Raw genomic sequence first — 16,539 nt, 5'->3', positions numbered from 1 at the left:
TGCAAGAGTATACCATAGGCCAGATGACTCCAAGTGCAGTGAGCCGTGCTGCATTATAACACACACAACCTCTATCTTCTAGCACCGTTGCTTCCTTGAAGCAGCTGGCATTATTTGGCAGTACACACACCTCCTTGTAACGTGTGCTGTCTGTAACTTTGCAGGGGCTGTTTGTGTCCATGTATGGTACTTGCCTACAAAATAACGTAATCCCATGTATTTCAGAAACTTCTCTAGCTCAGTGCTAAGTGCCCGCTATTCAATATGCAGGAATCGCCAGTTAGCTTAAACAGGTAATGGGTGCTGGACTCTAAGCCAAGGCAACACTGACCTACTGACCAAGGTGGCACTCGCTGTAGGCACTGCTTGAGGCCTGAGGACTTGATATCTGCAAATTGTCCACGGGTAGGATGTGCTGTTGAATTTCTTGAGCAGCCTTTTGTCAGTGCAAGCACAAAGTTTTGCAGTGAGGTTGCTTTCCTATACAAGTGCTTACTGAAGTTTTTTTCTGTTCCACCTGGACACATCAAATGCTATCAGGAAGTGGAATGAGGATGCAGTCCTGTGTCCCTAGCAGGCTCAGTAAAGTGGCCTGTCCCCTGCCACTGGAGGCTGTGGCTTTCCTAGCTCTTGGTAGCTGCAGTTACTGATGGAAACGTCTGGCTTCATTTTCTAACAGTCCTCATCATCCTCTTGCTGCTTGCAGCAGTAAAAGGGCTCTAGAGCTGTTCTCCATGTTCTCTGTGCTGAAGTACAGTAGAATATCAGAAGCCTAAAGGAAAGGCAATGGGAATTGCTTTGCTCAGCTGAAGTCGGCATTCCTCGTGGGCCCTGAGCAGCTCTTGCTGGGAGAGAGAACCTGGCAGCCACGTGGGAGGTGCAGAGGACAACTGGCCTGCTCCAAGTGGTTCAAATCTGTTGATGTGTCACCTTGCTCTAAAGGACCAGAGTAACGTAACATAACGCATCTCTTGAACAGACCCAGTGCTTCGCTCCAGGATGAGGAGTGCTTTGGCTTAGGTTCCAGGCATGCTCGCTTGCCCAGGCGGATTTTGGAAGCCTTCTGCAAGAAGAAACCCCCCTAGGGATATCAGAGGAGAAGGAAGGCCATCCTTTCCCTCACAACCAATCCTTAAAGAACCTTGGAGCAATTTTGCTCTCGTCCCTTCAGCATTAGGGAAGCCTACCTCTGTCTCCTACAACTACCTAGAAAAGTTTCCTTTTCCTTCCTCACCCATTAACTGTTGTTCCCTTCCATTCCTTGGCTCCCGTGTGTAGGCTTGTAACAAGCCTGTGATCAGAGTGGCAAACTGTAGTTGTTTTGGGGTTTGGCAGAAGCTGTTTCCTACAGAGAATACACAGGGACGAGAAGTGCTTTGAGGGTGCCTGATGGAAGATTAAAAACAGGAGGAAAGCTTGCTGTCCAGCTTTCTGGATGTGCGGAGACCAGCCCCTGCATGCGTGACAGCCATCAGAGGCGTTAGGAGTTCCTACAGCGTCACCTCCTCCCCTGCCCTCCCCTGGAACGTGTGTGTGACTAGAGCTATTCTAACACTACCTGTACTGTTGTAATGTGTTGCAATTTGATCGCCATTAAATGATTCCGTTAAACTCACTGTGGCTTGATTGCTTTTTTGCTTTAACTGTGCCTTTTGCCTGTTTTTCAGCTTGCCTTCGCTCATTTTTTTTTTCTTTCCTCTTGTGATGAGTTTTTCGTTCTCCCTGACGATCCAGTTCTGCTCTGTCTCTGCTCAGCCATCTCCAGCCGCCTTCCTCTTGGCCTTCTGGCTCCTGTTGGGTCTGGTGTGCTCTCTGAAAACAGCCTGGGCAGCACTGAGGGGCCTTGGTGGTCTGCCTGCTCCTTGGCCTAGAACCGCATCACTCTCAGCAAGCCCTTTGCTGTCTCCTTCCTATAGAAGGAACAAGACTGAGAAGTTGGCTCTGATTTAAAAGCAAGCCAGTGTTAAATCCTGTGCCCTCGATTCAGTGGGCTCTGTTCTGTAAGGCTGGAATCAACTCTGGTACAACAGCACGAGGCAGCTGGGGCATCAGAGGGAACCAGAGCCTTCTGGCTGTTCAGGGGCTCGCACAACTGAAGTGGCTTATCCCAGTGGCTTACTGTTCTTCCTTCTATTCCAGTTGTTTTATTCTCATGTTTCCCCTTTCCTTCTGTGTGTGAGAATTTAGCCCTTACAGCTGTATAGTCAGGGCACAGCTTCCCGAGGTGAGTGGGGATCCGATGTATTTGCAATTCTTGCCCTTCCACGGCCAAATGTATTTCTGCTCAATATTGTTATATGGATAAATGTCTCGCCAAGTTGCTCGTGTGGCTGTAAACATTTCTTCACCTTCAGCTATGGGGAAAAGTCAGTCCACTCCCATGAACAGAGCTGATCTCTTGCTGATCTGGCTCCTTACAGAGAGCAGGTGCATAGGCAGTGGGTGTACTGAGCCTGCAGAGCGGGTTCAGGATGGAATTGCAAATGGTGGGGTTGAAAGATGAAGTCACGGAGCATAAGCGTGCAGCTCGGCACTTCAAATTATCTGGGGTCTTGTGTTTGTTTGGTCGCTAACCACTAGTGGCAGTTCTCAGCCTCTGCACTGCTCACTGTAAAGGAAGTCGTGTTTATCAGCACTGGGAGTCCAGCTAGACCATATTTTTCTGAGAGTGGCCTGTGTAAGAAGGCAAGAACAGGACGAGCAGCTGTGGTGCTTTTCTACACTTGCTTCAAGAGCTTCCTGAAGAGAAGTGCAGGTTCTATGACCTCTTGCTATCTCGAACTGATTTCTATGTGTATTTCCTCTCTGTCCTTAAGTTTGTGTAATCTTGAATTGTTTATCCATGTTTGTTCTTGTCAATCAAAAGTAGTTTAGTGGCACTGATGGCGATCTCAGGGCTCGGGGCAAGCAGGGCTCCTCACAGCCAGGAACAGTCAGAGACGCTTCGCTTTGACTTAAAATGGCATCACCACTTACAGCTGGTATTAAAACATTTTTTTTTTTAATTGCTCTTAGACTTCAGCCCCAGAAAGCTCTTTGCTGATGTATGATGCCCACAATAGAAAAGTTTTTCATTAAATATCTCTATATATTAACAGGAGATAAGAGATCAGCTTCCAAAGCCTGACTGAGGGCAGCCTGTACCCATGGTGCCTATGGACATACTGATCTCCACCTCCTTTTTGGTTTTTGGTCTTGACAGGAGTGGATTTATGCAGTCTGCAAACACTGGAGATTTTTCAGGGCTTTTTTCTTGACTTCCTTTCAGAAGACAACCTATTATTAGGATTTTAATATTGAGGCATGCAACATCCTTCATAAGCTGGTGCTGGTAGGAGGACCCAAGTGAGCAAGGGAAGCTGTCACTTGGACACGTGGACCTGTGCAGACTCAGGTTGTTGTGACAAGCTCAACGCGTTAAGCATCACACTGGTGAGAGGAATTAGGGAACAGCTACCTCCAAAAGCAAAGGTTGGAAGGCAGCGTGGGGCGGGGTAACTCGGACTGCATTGTGGGACTGGCACCCACCGCTGAGCGTCCCAAATTCCTAAACCTGGACCAGCTCACGCAGGAAGGGAAAGAGGTGAGTGCTGAGCTGGTTAGGGGTCGCTCAGCATGGGCTGCTGGGCGGTGTAAGCTCTCCAAGTTCCTCTGTCAGGACTGGTGTCCTGTGCCATGAGCTCTCGTTTCCCTCTTACCACGCGTGGTCTCTGTGCAGCTGAACCAGCACAGTCCTTCCCTGCAGAGCTGGCAGTGGGGTCAGGAGACGACGCCAGCTACGGCCACAGGCAGCTCCTCGTGTGTGCACCACGGAGCTGGTGGGGCTGAGCACACTGCAGCAGAGGGAGAAGCCAACGCTGGGCTGGTCTGGGAGGCTGCAAGGTGTGGAAAAGTGTCAGTAAGGCTGTGCTAGGTGCAGGGGGAAAAAATCATGAATTACATGGTCTGAAGGAGCAAAGGTGAGGCTGGATTTACTGTTGGAAAGGTTTCCAACTCCCTTTCCTTATGTACGCACACAAAAAGCTGGTGTTTTGTGTAAATCCTCTCCTCGTTCACCTCTTGAGGCACTGTCGGTAGCTCTGATGGGGTGGTTTGATTTTGATTCCTCGTGTCTGCTATTGAGCCAGTTTTTAGCACATTATATTAAAACTCATACAGCTTGGGAGTATGGTTTTCTTAATCTTGACCTAGAGCCTTGTGAGTGGATGCAGTGCTGCCGGTGCAGTGACTGCTGGTGGGGTCTGTTCAGCACGGTTCGGTGATTCTGCATTTGTGCAGAGGGTCACGCGCACCCCTGCCTCTGTGCTCTCTGGTCCTGCTGTGACTCACGCGGAGCATACGAATAACCCGGTGTCACCAGAGCTTCAAGGAAAAATGACTGCTGCTTGTGCCTTTGCCTTGATGCCAGCTTCAGCTTTGGCATGGCTTCCTTGCGTTGACCTGGCTCCTGCACAGCTGTCTGGATGAAGAGGTGCCCTGAGGTGTCTGATCTGCCGTCCTCCTGTTAATTCTGCGCTTGGCTTCCCTGACTTTCCTTTTATTATTTTCCCTTGGCCAGCACCTTACAGGGTAGCAGCTCCGGTTTTCAGGAAAACAAAAGGAATTAAGCAGAGCAGTTGGCGAAGATGTGCCAGCATGGTGATGCAGGATTGTGTTGTGACAGCCTGCCCGTGGATGTGCTCGGACTGTTTGCTGTAACTAAGCAGGTGCAAGAGACAACTTGGCTACAGAGATAAAGCTGTGTGCATAGCCCATACGTGGCACCGTGGTCCGTGGTGAGCTGTCAGCACCATGTGCTTGCCGAGTTAGTGACTGGGAGTGACCCCGCTGATTTATCACTGCTGTATAAAGCTGCAACGTGTAAGTTTTTTTCTGTTGTAACCCTAAATACCAACATGAAGTACTCAGAGTTTCAACTTGTGATCCCTTCTTGGAAAATGCTGGTGGCAGAGCTGTAGGATCTTCCCCTGGTCCGTGCTGGATGCCTCACAGGACGGGCTTTTGCCAAGCAGCCGTTCCTGGGTTTGCTGAGGGGTAATGAACCACAAAGCACTGTGGTTGGAGATGGCATATGAAAGGTAAGCATGGACACTCCGCTGGCTCTTCCATATTAAATGCTCAAGTCAAATCTTGCCCCGGTTGGGTAACTCAAGCCACCCATGAGGTGCTGGCTGCTGCAAGTCACCAGGCGGGACATCACTGCGTCTCGTCTCAGCATACCAGAGACCCCTACCCTCACCAGCACCTGCCCTGGTGGTTGCGAGAGGCTGGGACCTGGGTCCTGTCCTGCCAGCAGTACCCAGAGAGGGGACCTGGGGCCTGCTGGGGGCCCTGGCCCAGAGCTGAGGGGACTTGGCCCTGACAAACACAGGATTTGGGTTTCGCCTGCTTAGCCCTGTTCCTGCTGTGAGGCAGCCACGCGGTGCTGCCCTTCAGCAGCAAGCAGCGGGCACAGAACCCTCCTGGCTGCTCCTTATTTCCCCCTATTTCCCCTTATTTCCCCTTATTTCCCCCTATTTCCCCTTATTTCTCCTTATTTCTCCTTATTTCTCCAGCTTTCCTCCTCCTCCAAGCAAGCCCTGAGCCTTCGCCACCGGGGGGGGCCTGGTCCCGGCCCTCTCCCAGGGGCACTGGGGGGGTTCCTGGCCCCCCCCGGACCCCTCCGGGCACTTGCAGCGGGGTCGCGGAGCCCGGGCTGCCCGCGGCCAGGCTCCCCCCGGCCCCGCCGCCGCCGCCTCTCGGCGGCCAGGGGGGGGCAGCAAAGGCCCAGGGAAGCGGCGCTGCCCGCGGCCCCCCCGGGCCTGAGCGGGGCTCTGCGAGGAGAGGGGGCTCGGGGAAGGCTTTCGGTGGGAGCAAACCTGCTTTGTTTTGGCTTGTTTGGCGTTGTTTTGATTTGTTTCACTTAGTTTCACTTCATTTCATTTCATTTTATTTCATTGCTTTTCTTTCTTCTTCTTCTTCTTCTTCTTTTTTTTTTTTTTAATATCCTTTCCTCTCCTTAATATCCTTTCCTCTCCTTAATATCCTTTCCTTTCCTTTCCTTTCCTTTCCTTTCCTTTCCTTTCCTTTCCTTTCCTTTCCTTTCCTTTCCTTTCCTTTCCTTTCCTTTCCTTTCCTTTCCTTTCCTTTCCTTTCCTTTCCTTTCCTTTCCTTTCCTTTCCTTTCCTTTCCTTTCCTTTCCTTTCCTTTCCTTTCCTTTCCTTTCCTTTCCTTTCCTTCCCCCCTTTTTGTTGTTCCATTTTCCCTCTTTTCTTTTTTCTTTTTAACGCATGGGTGGACGCACTCTGCAATGCTCCAGCGCCCCGAATGACCCCTGGGGTGTCTCCTTGACACGCCGACGGCTGGATGTGCAGCTGGGAGGAATGCAGCCACTCCTGGGGGAAAGAGCAGGAAACCCTCAGGGACAGCAGGAGGGGTGCTGTGGGGTGTCCCCAGGGACAGGGGACATAGGGACATTGCCACACTCCCCCTGCAGAGCCAGCACCACTATGGGGGTCCCTGCCCCCCCCAGCTCCCCAGGGCAGCCAGCGGTGCCGGCTGTCCCGCGGCCCCACGCCGCCCATCTGCCGGGCCCGCTGCTGGCAGGAGGCCCCAAGGCCCCACAGCCGGGGCCTGCCACGGCCCTCATGCCTCCGCCGAGCAGCTGCCGGCCCCGTGGGGCTGGCAGGGACAAACCCGGCCCTGCCCGTGCTGCGGGGCCAGCGTCCTCCCCACGGGGCCAGGCCGTGCCCCACTCCTGCCCCGCAGCGCCCGCTCCCCCCCCCCCGGGGCCTGGCTTGCGCCGTGTCCTGCCATCTTGCGCCCGCGAATAATTCACCGCCTCCGTCCCCCGTTGTTTCCTCGCAGGTATTTATAGCCCGCGCTCCTGTCTCCTTGGAGGCGGCGTGCTTCAAGGCGGTGTAAATTTAGCTCCCGCCGTCTCTCACGTGTCGCGCCCTCCAGCCCTTGCGGGCGCCCTTCCGCGCGGCTCCTGCCCGGCGGGCGCCTCCACAGCCACGCGGGCACCCCTGGCCCGCAGCATCGCCGCCTGCCCTCGCCCCCCCTGGGTGCAGCCCCCATGTCCTGTGGGCACGAACGGGCAGCGAGGTCGCAGCGGACCCCTTGGCCATGGGGGCTGGTGCTTGCCCCTCGCTGCTGTTGTGCTCCCGGCCTGCCCCTCGCGGCCCTCGTGCCGCGCCGTGCCAGCCACGTCCTCCTCCTGCCGCCCGGCCCCAGACACCAGGGCAGCGCCGTCGCCTCCGGCAGCTGCACGGGGCCGCCGAGCCGCTCAGCTGCTGCGGCACGGGGGCTGCTTTGAAATTCCTGGGCTGCCATCTGTGCTATGCAAATCCCCCAATCTGACGGCTGCGTGTGGACCCGCTTCCGGACTCGGCGGCAGGAGCTGTTATTATCTCGCTCCTCCTCCCTTCCAGCACCCAGCGGCGGATTCAGAGCAGCGGGGACATCGCCAGTTCTCATGCAAAGAAGCCAAAAATCCTCTGCAAAAAAAAGCTCTTTGCTCTGCCCCAGCTGGGCCGTGGAGTTGAGAGCACAGTGGGTGGGACGTGGGGCCACCGGTCACCTCGAGTCGCCGGTGGGTCTGTCGGGAGGACAGGGCTGGTGGCACCCCGTGGGTGTCCGTGCCCCACTGGGAGGGAGCTGGGGGCAAGGCTGGGGCTGACAGCAGCGGGTTCGTCCATCACATCCCCAGCCAGGCAGGGGGTGGCCGTGGGGCTGTGCCCGTGCAGCACCCATGCATCCACTCCTCACCCCAGGGAGCCTGGGAGTCCCTAGCCTGGGGGTAGCGTGACACACAGCACAAACCGTGTCCAAAAAGCAAAACCAAGGCTGCACCCTGCTTTCCCGTATGGAGTTGGTGTGCAAACCCCCCTGAGCAGCTCCTGCCTCAGTTCTCCACCGGTCCAGCACCGCGGGGCAGCGCTGGAGGGTGCGGGGATGGCAGCTCCGTGTCCCCACGGGTCACCTTGCCCCTGGCCAGCTGTGGGTAGGGGTGGATGGAGCGGTGCGTGCTCTTTAAATGCTAATCTGGTGGAAAAGCAGCAATTCCCCACCCTGCACTGAAGCTGCAGCGGCTTACCGGGGTGGCGAGGGGAGGGGGCAGGTTTTGCAGCACGGAGGTAATTAGCGAGCATCCTGCTCTGCTCCCCGCTGCGCCTCCGTCCCCTGAGGACCAGCGGGCCGGGAGCACGGGCGCTGCGAGCTCCTGCTGGCTTTTGGGGCCATGGGACCTGGCGGCACAGGGCCTCGTTAATATTTTAGGAGTTCTTTGTCCGCAGGGGACAGGGAGGCTCTCTCGCAATCGCCTTTCATCTCTGGGAGGCCTCGGTGCAGGCTCCAGCCTCGCTCTTATCTGCCGCTTCCTCTTCGCTACAGCTACAACCAGCGTTTTGTGGGCTTTTTTTTTTTTTCCTGGGCAGGGCTGGAAAAAGCCTGGCGGCTCCTGGCCAAAGGGCATCTTCCACCCACACTGGCAGCAGCTGCTGGAGCATCCCTGCGTGCTCCTGCTTGCACGCTGCTGCCCCGTAGCCACGTGCTGTGGGGCTGGCACCCATGGCTGAGGCATGGGGGGGTGCAGGGACATCCAGTGTGTGCCCACGTTTTGGGGCCGGGGGGACGTGAGGCTCCTGTGTGGGACGCGTGTGAGGGCGTGGGTCACTGTCCTTGCCCCCCAGTGCTGCCGTGGTGCTTGTGACCTGTGCCGAGGTGCACACGTGGACTCTGTCCCCCACCGCTCACGCTGCTGTCCCCAGCTGCTTTGCATCTCCAGCCCCAGGCAGGAAGGTAAAGCAAACACAGTGGCACAAAGCCCTCTGCTCCTGGCCCTGTTCCCCACTGGTGAGCCCTGACCCTGCATTGGGTGCTTGGCGCTGAACCCAAATCTGTCCTTGACCCCTGGTCCCCAAAAAAGAGCCCCGGCCCGGCGCTCACAGGCATCAGAGCCTGGCCACAGCCCCAGCTCCAGGGCAACGCCGCCAGTGCCACCGTCCCTTGGTGCTGGTCTCGTATGGCAGAGAGAGGTGGGGGCTGCTCTGGCCCTCGGGGACCCCAGCACAAACACCAGCTCTGATAGAGGCAGTGTCAGGTTTCTCCCACTGGCTCCATTGCGCCGAGCCTGGCCCCTGGATGGTTTTGCAAGGCCGTGCTGCACCCGGGGAGAAAACCAACTCTTGTGCTTGGCCATCCCTGAACGTGGGGAATGGCCCTGACCAGATGCTCCATCACTGCTGGTTGTTGGGGCAGCTGTAAGTGGCACCACACTCACTGCTGGGCACAGCTACGGGCACGGCACGAGCCTGGTGGTGGTGAGGGGAGCCGGGGGGGGATGGCTACGCACAGGCGGTGCCCCCGGTGCCTGCTCACCCCCTTTTCCAGGCCGGGCACGGGGTCCCAAGGACGAGCAAGCAGCGCTTGCGCTCAGCGAGGCTGTGAGCTCACGGGTTTGATTTTCTTGAGCTTAGCTGGGCTCTGACATGCGATCCTCGCCGCAGGAAGGACGAGGCAAACGCGCCGTCCCCCGGGGCTGGCCGCCTCGACCTTGTGGGGAGGAGGTAAGAGCACATCACGGCTTTTCCGCCCTCCTGGTGTTGCTTCCAACGGCAATTTAATATCTCCCTGATAGCCCAGGCCAAGTTTCAGGCACCATTAAAGAAAAAAGAAAAAAAAAAAAAAGGATCTGCTGACAAAGGCACACGGCCCCGCCGGGGCGTGCGGCCCCTGTTCGCTGCGGAGGGAAGCTCCCAGCGGAGGTGGCCGCGGTGTCCCCGGGGGGGCCCGGGTGCTGCCACCCCACAAATTATGGGGTCCCACGGCCTCGGCATCCAGCCCAGGGCACTCGGAGCCCCCCAGGCTCCGTCCCCATGCTCGTCCCCTCGGCCTCCAGCACCCAGCTCTGGGGGCTCGGGGTGGCTGCCGGCTGGGCTCCCCGGCCAGCCCCGTGCCAGCAGAGGGCCTCCCTTACCAGACAGAGCACGGCGCGGAGACGAAATTATAAAACACATTATCTATTTGGCAAAACTTTGAGCAAGGACCAGGAAATGGGCTGGAGTTCATTCTCCTTCAGAAGACTGGAGCCAGCGTGTCCCGTCCTCCCCCCCCCCCCCCTCCAGCCTCCCCCGGCTCCTTTTTTTTTTTTTTTTTTTTTTTTTTTTTTTTTTTAATGCCAGCGCTTGAGACGCATTAAAGCAGCAGGAGCGTTCATCATTAAAATGGCAATTGCGACCCAGGCAATAAATTTTAACATCATAAAAGGCGCGGGGAGGGTCTCGCTCATCTGTTGCTCTTCAAAGAAAAGTGTTAGTTGCTTCCGAAAAAAAATTGGGAAGAAGCAGGTGAGAGGGAGAGGGGCGGAAGCCCCGGCTGCTGGGAGGCGGGGGGGGGGGGGGGGGGGCTCCGGGGCGCAGCGGCCGGGCTGTCCGTCCATCCATCCGTCCGTCTGTCCGTCTGTCCTCCTGCGGGAGGAGGGGGGGGCCAGGCTGTTACTTTTTACAGGTGAAGGAGAAGTGCGGCAATCTGCCGCTTTACAGCCTGGCATTTCTCCCCGCGGGTGTTGGTTTTTATTTTTTTTTTCTTTCTTTTTTTTTTTTTTTTTTTTTTTCCTTTTTGTGTGCGCGTGTGGCGGGTTGGGGGGGGAGATTAGGGGGTTGGGGGGGGAGGAGGGAGGGATGGATGAGCGGAGGAGAGCGCGTTTGCTGTAAACATCCCTGCTCGGTGGGGTGGATCCGTCCTCCGCCCCGCCGAGCCGGGAACAAAAGGTGATTTGAAAACGCAGCGGCGGCGGCCGAAAATCAGCCGTGGACGCCCGCTCGTTAACCGCTGCCGTGCCGGGGCCGCGGGGAGAGGGCGGAGAGGGGAAGGGGGGGGGCCGTGGGGTGCTCACGGCCGCGGGTGGGGGCCGTGGGCTGGCCAGAGCCGTGCCCGGTTCCCCCCCGGCCCCGCGGCGCCCGCCCGGCAGCGCCCGGCGCTCCGATAGCATCTCCCCGCGGCCGTCTGCCGCCGGAATTAGCCCTTGCGCTGGGACCGTTCGCTAAATAATTCAGGAGATTTTTTTCTTTTTTTTTTTTTTTTTTCAAGAAAGCTGTTTTCTTTTCTTTCTTTTTCCTTTTTTTTTTTTTTTTTTCCAGCCTGTAGTATTTTCCAAGCTGGGTTTTTAAAGTGGGGAGGGCGGGGAGGGGAGGGGAGGGGAGGGGGGGGCACAGACACGCTCATGCAATACCGCCATGTGTTTACAGCTAAGCTCCCGGCGTTATTTAGGGATTGTAAAACCACAGCAGAGCTCTCTCCCTCGCTCGCTGCAGCCAATTTTTTTTTTTTTTTTTTTTTTTTTTCCTCCATGCGGCTTTCATTGCAGCAGCAAAGGTCAGCCCTTCTCCTTTGAACGCAGCACCCCCCCCATCCTCCCACCCCCCTTCCCGTTATCAGATGAGGAAGCCGAGGGGGGGACCGCAGCTGAAAGGCGTGCACAGGGGTGCCGGGGTCAGCGCGGCGCAGCCAGCGCGACGGCACAGGGTGTGCTCGGGGTGGGGAGCGGAAAGAAAGGATGGAGGTGGCGGTGGTGGGAGGCTGGAGAGGGGAGAGGAGCCCCAGCGGCGCGGGGGAAGCGAGGGCCGACGGCAGAGAGCGTGTGAATAATGGGGGCAAATATAATATAGCTGATTACGTGCGGCTCTCGCGCCGAGTCCCCGAGCCTGTCTCTGGAGAGCTTTTATGCTGCGAGGACAAAAATCGCTGCCAGGGCGAGCCGAGCGAGGCTCCGCGTGCCTGAGCGCGTGGCCGTGGGGGTGGCCCCGTGGTGCTGAACTCCTGGGGGGGGTGGGAGCAGAGCCCCCCCCGTGGGGCAGCTTCCCCCGAGCCGTGCAGCGCCTGGCGGAGGCTCCTGCAGGGAGCCCTTCCCTGCTGGCCCTGTCATAGCCGAGGCACCGAGCACGCCTTCAGACTTTGCCAGCAAATGGTTTTTAATTAAAACCAGAAGACGTTCCTCCATGTCCTGGCTCTTCGGCGATGACCACCGCTTACATCCTCCGCTTTTGGTCTTCCTTTCTGCACAGCTTGAAGCGCAGAGATGAAAGTAACCCAAAAAGCCCCAGAAAAAAAAAAAAAAAAAAAAAAAGGCAGCCATAAAATCGCGCTGCCCAGACGTCCCCCTCTCCCTTCCCACCGGTGCTGCTGCCCCGGGGGGCTCCCACCGCTGAGCCCCTGCTCCAGGCACCGTGGGGATGTGGGCGCTGGCCTGTGGGCGCTGGGGCGAGATGCTGGCGAGTGCCACGGCCCCGCGAACACGAGCCTCGAGACGTGACCGGAGCCGAGCCGCCGGTGGCCGTTGCCTTCAGCCCTTCTAAAAATAACAGCCACGAGCACCACCAGCGCCATGCGTCTAACTGGAACCAGCTTTCGAAACTCCCAGCTGGAAGCAGGTTTCGAAGTGTATGTGAGCCTTTCTGGGAAGGAGCAATTAAAAATAGCGAACAACTGAAAGCCGAGCCTCTGCCGCAGGTCCTGCACGTGCCCAGGGTGGCAATGGAGAGCCTGGTTTGTCAGAGCAGGCGTTTCTTGCTGCTCGTTGTGGGGAGGCTTACGACGAGGGCTGGAGGGGTGCTGTGGGCTGGGGCTGCCCCTCGCTGCCTCCTGTGTGCCCACAGCACGGTGCCCATCCCGGGGGCACGGGGACATGGTGGTGAGATGGGTGGTGGTGGCGGCTCCCACGCCACAGCCCCGCCAGCAAGAGCCCACTCGGGTGGTTTATTCCAGCATTTTCCCCAGCTGGCTGCCAGCACATTTGGGCTGGAGCTGGCAGGCGGCGTGCAGAGAGCTGGGGCCACATCCAGGCTGGAGCACAGCAGGGCAAGGCCAGGCTGTTCCGGGGGGATTTGATGGAGCCACATCCTACGGGGTCAGGAAGGATAGCATGGGAAGTGCTCCAAGCATCCCGCGTGGGCTTCAGTCCGCTCCTCGTGGGTGCTCAGAGCAGAGGCAGGAGGACACGCGGTGCCCTGGCAGCAGCACCCCCAGCCCCTGCAGCCCTTGGGCAGCTCCAGGGGGCTGCTCTGTCCCCAGGCTGTGTGTCGCCTGCTGGCCTCGTCCCCAGCCTGCTCGCATCTCCTCCCACAGCCCTAACAAGAGCAACTGGGGCCACTGCAGAGTCCCTGGAGCTCCCCCGATGGCGGCTCCCTTGGCACTCGTTTCCTCTCCGCTGCGCTCGCGCAGCTATGTCCTAATTCCCTAACGAAGGGCCGCGCGAGAGGAAGTCTTGCGGAAGCCCATCCTGGCAGCAGCCTTCCTGCTACCAATCAGCTCATCAGCCCCTTCACAAAATGATTTCCTAGGGGCCGGACGAGATCCGTTTTCATGTATTTGGGCTGGCATAAAGCACAGACCTCTCCTTCCCCTCTCTACGCAATAGGTCCCCGGTTCTCCTCCCACCCGTTTTGTGCTTATCAAGGTCACAAACCAGGGTGTCCCATTCCCTCCTTTAAAGTGCTGGCAAAACGCTCAGCTTTTCCTGCACCATCAGCACGTGCTGGATCCCAAGGTGCCCCGAGCAACTCAAGTGCTCCCAGCGTGCTGAGCCCCGCACCTGAGGTCCTGCTGGTGCCCGTGAGGATGAAGGTGTCTTGTCATCCTCCTGGGGTACCTGCTGTCCTGTGTGAGATGGGTTTCCAAACTCAAGTGGGAATGTCCATCACTGCTGCTTCTCCTCTTCTCACCAATGCTTGGCCCTTCCCTGGTGATGCCAGTGAACACAAATCCCTCTCCCTTTCCCATTTTGCTGTGGTCTGGAGGGGTCCTCCACCCCTTGTCACCCCTTAACCATTTTCTCTAGCACATCCTGACTTCTCTCCCTCACAGCCTGGTAGCAACCTTCGAACACATGAGGAACGTGATGTGATGGGCTGTGCGCGGAGCCCCCCAGCCACGCAGCGAGGCCAGCCTCGGCACGCAGCCTCCCAAGGACACGGGAAGGCTGCAGTGCCGGAGCAGCCCCGGGGCTGCACAGGAGCTGGGGAGCAGACAGATGAACTGACACGGCCAAGGCTGTGCGGTTGGTTGGGAATAGATCTGCCATCGCCTGGCGTGTGCTCAGCCCGGCTGCCTGTTATCCATCTTGCAAGCTGCCAGTTTTAACAATGGACATGCTGTCAATTCTCCATAATAAAATCCTTCCTCCACATACATATATGCACAATCAGAGGCTTTTAGTGGGGCTTTTCATTTTCTTTTTTTGCGCCAGCCGCATCCACGCAACAGCCAGCCAACGACACGGGCAACGCTGGGCAGAAAGAGCCACGCAAGCAAAGCCAGGGCGAGGCGGGTGTCTGCAGCCCTGCAGCGGGGTCCCGGCGGGGCCAGCAGTGCCTGTGAGCACACGGAGTTGGTTTGCATGTGGGTGGTGCATTTAATGCAAACCTCCCTTTGGGCTGCGGAGGTGCTCATGGGTGTTGTGAACCTGGCGAGCGGGCAGGAGGAGGGCGAGGGCTCCCCGTGAGGATGCGGGGTGGGGGCTGAGCAGAGAGCAAGGGACCACAGGGGGCTGCAGGGGGCTGCAGTCAGGACACAGGGACATGGCCTCGACTGCCCTGTTCAGTGCTGCCACCCCTGCACGCTGTGGGAGAGCAGGATGGGGTCTCGCAGGCAGAGCACGCTACGGAGCCTCTCCAGGATCAAGCAGGAGACTGGGAGCCCCAGCCTCTCTGGTGGCAGCCTCAGCGGGGATGTGGGGGCTGCACAGGAGGAACAAGCAGGGGTGGGGGGCAGCTGGTGTGTAGGCCCATGCAGAGGCTGTGCAGAGGAAGGAGAGAAGGGAAAACGGCTTCTTCAGAGCTCTGGACGCTGGGGAGGCAGGAGGGAGCCTCCTGAGAGGGAGAGGCTGTGCTGGAGAGGCCAGGAGGCTGGGAGGCCCGGGAGATGGGATGGGATGGGGTGGGGTGGGGTGGGGTGGGATGGGATGGGATGGGATGGGATGGGATGGGATGGGATGGGATGGGATGGGATGGGATGGGATGGGATGGGATGGGAGCCCAGCAGAAGCTGGGCTGGGGTGGGCAGCACCACAGCAAGTGGCTGGAGGGAGCTGGGGCTGGAGCTAAGCCCCACTGGTGAGCTGGGGGGAGAACCAAGGGCAGTGCCAGCGCCACTCCCAGATAGCAGCAGGGCTCTGCCAGGAGCCCCAAACCCTGCGGAAGCTTGGCCAAACCCCTGCACCCCACAGGCAGGAGCCCTTTCTCTTGGAGCCTGTCTGGGGGACTGTGTCCCCACCCCAGCATCTCAGATGTTTTGGGCTTGTATCTTGGATCTGACCAGGTGGGGCAGAGCTCCAGCACCGCAGGAGAGCTCTTCCAGACTGTTGGGTGCATACTGGGGTGGTTTGTGCACAGTCCAGGCACGTTGCTGATAGCTGCTCCATGTGTCTCCCTGTCCATGCTCTCCCTCCTGATTAGCAGTTGTTTGTCTGATGGAAGGTGACAGCCCTTGGTAGACTCCTCTGCCCAAGGAGCACCTCCGTGGCAGCCTTGAGAGCAAAACCAGAAGCTTGGGGAAACCCTGGTGCTCCTCACTGTGGGATGGGGGCCAGCTGCTGGAGCTGGCCCTGCAGTAGCCCAGTGGCTTGTGTTTGCACTGAGGAGCCACCCGGTACTTGGGACACCGACAAGTTCCCTGCACAAGCTGAATACTCAGCAACACTTTTATGTCCATACCACCAGCGCTGCCAGACTCCTTGAGCATGTCACCACCTCTGCCTTGCTTCTCAGGCTTCCCCTCTCGTCCCACCGCAGGCAGGGGGCAGGAGCCTGCCAGCTCCCCCTGCACCACTTGTGCCCCCACGGGGCCCCCGCAGCCACCCCAGGAGCTGCTGCAATGCCATGGGTGCGGCCACGATGGACACGGGCAAATACTTCTTGGGGAGGCATCTCCTGGGGCAGCAGAGGCTGGGATGAGACCAAACGGTGAGCTGGGCTCAGCTGAAACCCAGGTACAGCTTCTGTGAGGTGTGGAGGAAAAAGAACCGGGTGGGAGCACCCAGACCAAAGGTGACCACAAGAGAGGGCTGCGGAAAGGCACTGGGGAGGGATGAGGTGGCACGCGTGGCAGGGGGAGCCCCTGTTGGTGGGAGGCTGGCGGGGTGAAGGTGCTGCCGGGCCTGTTTAATTAACTGGATCACTCCAGCAGCACGGTGCAGTTTCTCCCAGCTGTGCTTGTCTGCAATACAGCCATCCCTGCTTCCCCAAAATACTTGGGAGGGCTGGAGTAGGCCAACTCCACCACCCTCATCGATGCTGCAGGGAGCCTATTTTAAGCCTTGCTAACGTAGGAGGATTAAATTTGGCTGGCTGAGACACGTCCTGCTCCCAGCTGTCCCCCCAGCCTCCCCTGAGGTTGGCAGCTCTGCGGCAGGCACGTCTCGTGATGCAGGAGGCTGCCCTGACCCTCCAGGGTCGCCTGCCCTAGTGCAAGGGGAAACCAAAACCAGGGCATTTTCCATCTGCGCTACGCATCTCAGGTTCGCAGCAAAAGCTCTTCCAGGGGCAGGAATCAACGGGTTGAAAC

This window comes from Aythya ferina (assembly GCF_964211825.1).
Source record: "Aythya ferina genome assembly, chromosome: 14".
Classification (NCBI taxonomy): Eukaryota; Metazoa; Chordata; class Aves; order Anseriformes; family Anatidae; genus Aythya; species Aythya ferina.
The sequence above is the reverse complement of the archived record's forward strand: the minus strand, read 5'-3'. Positions refer to the sequence as shown.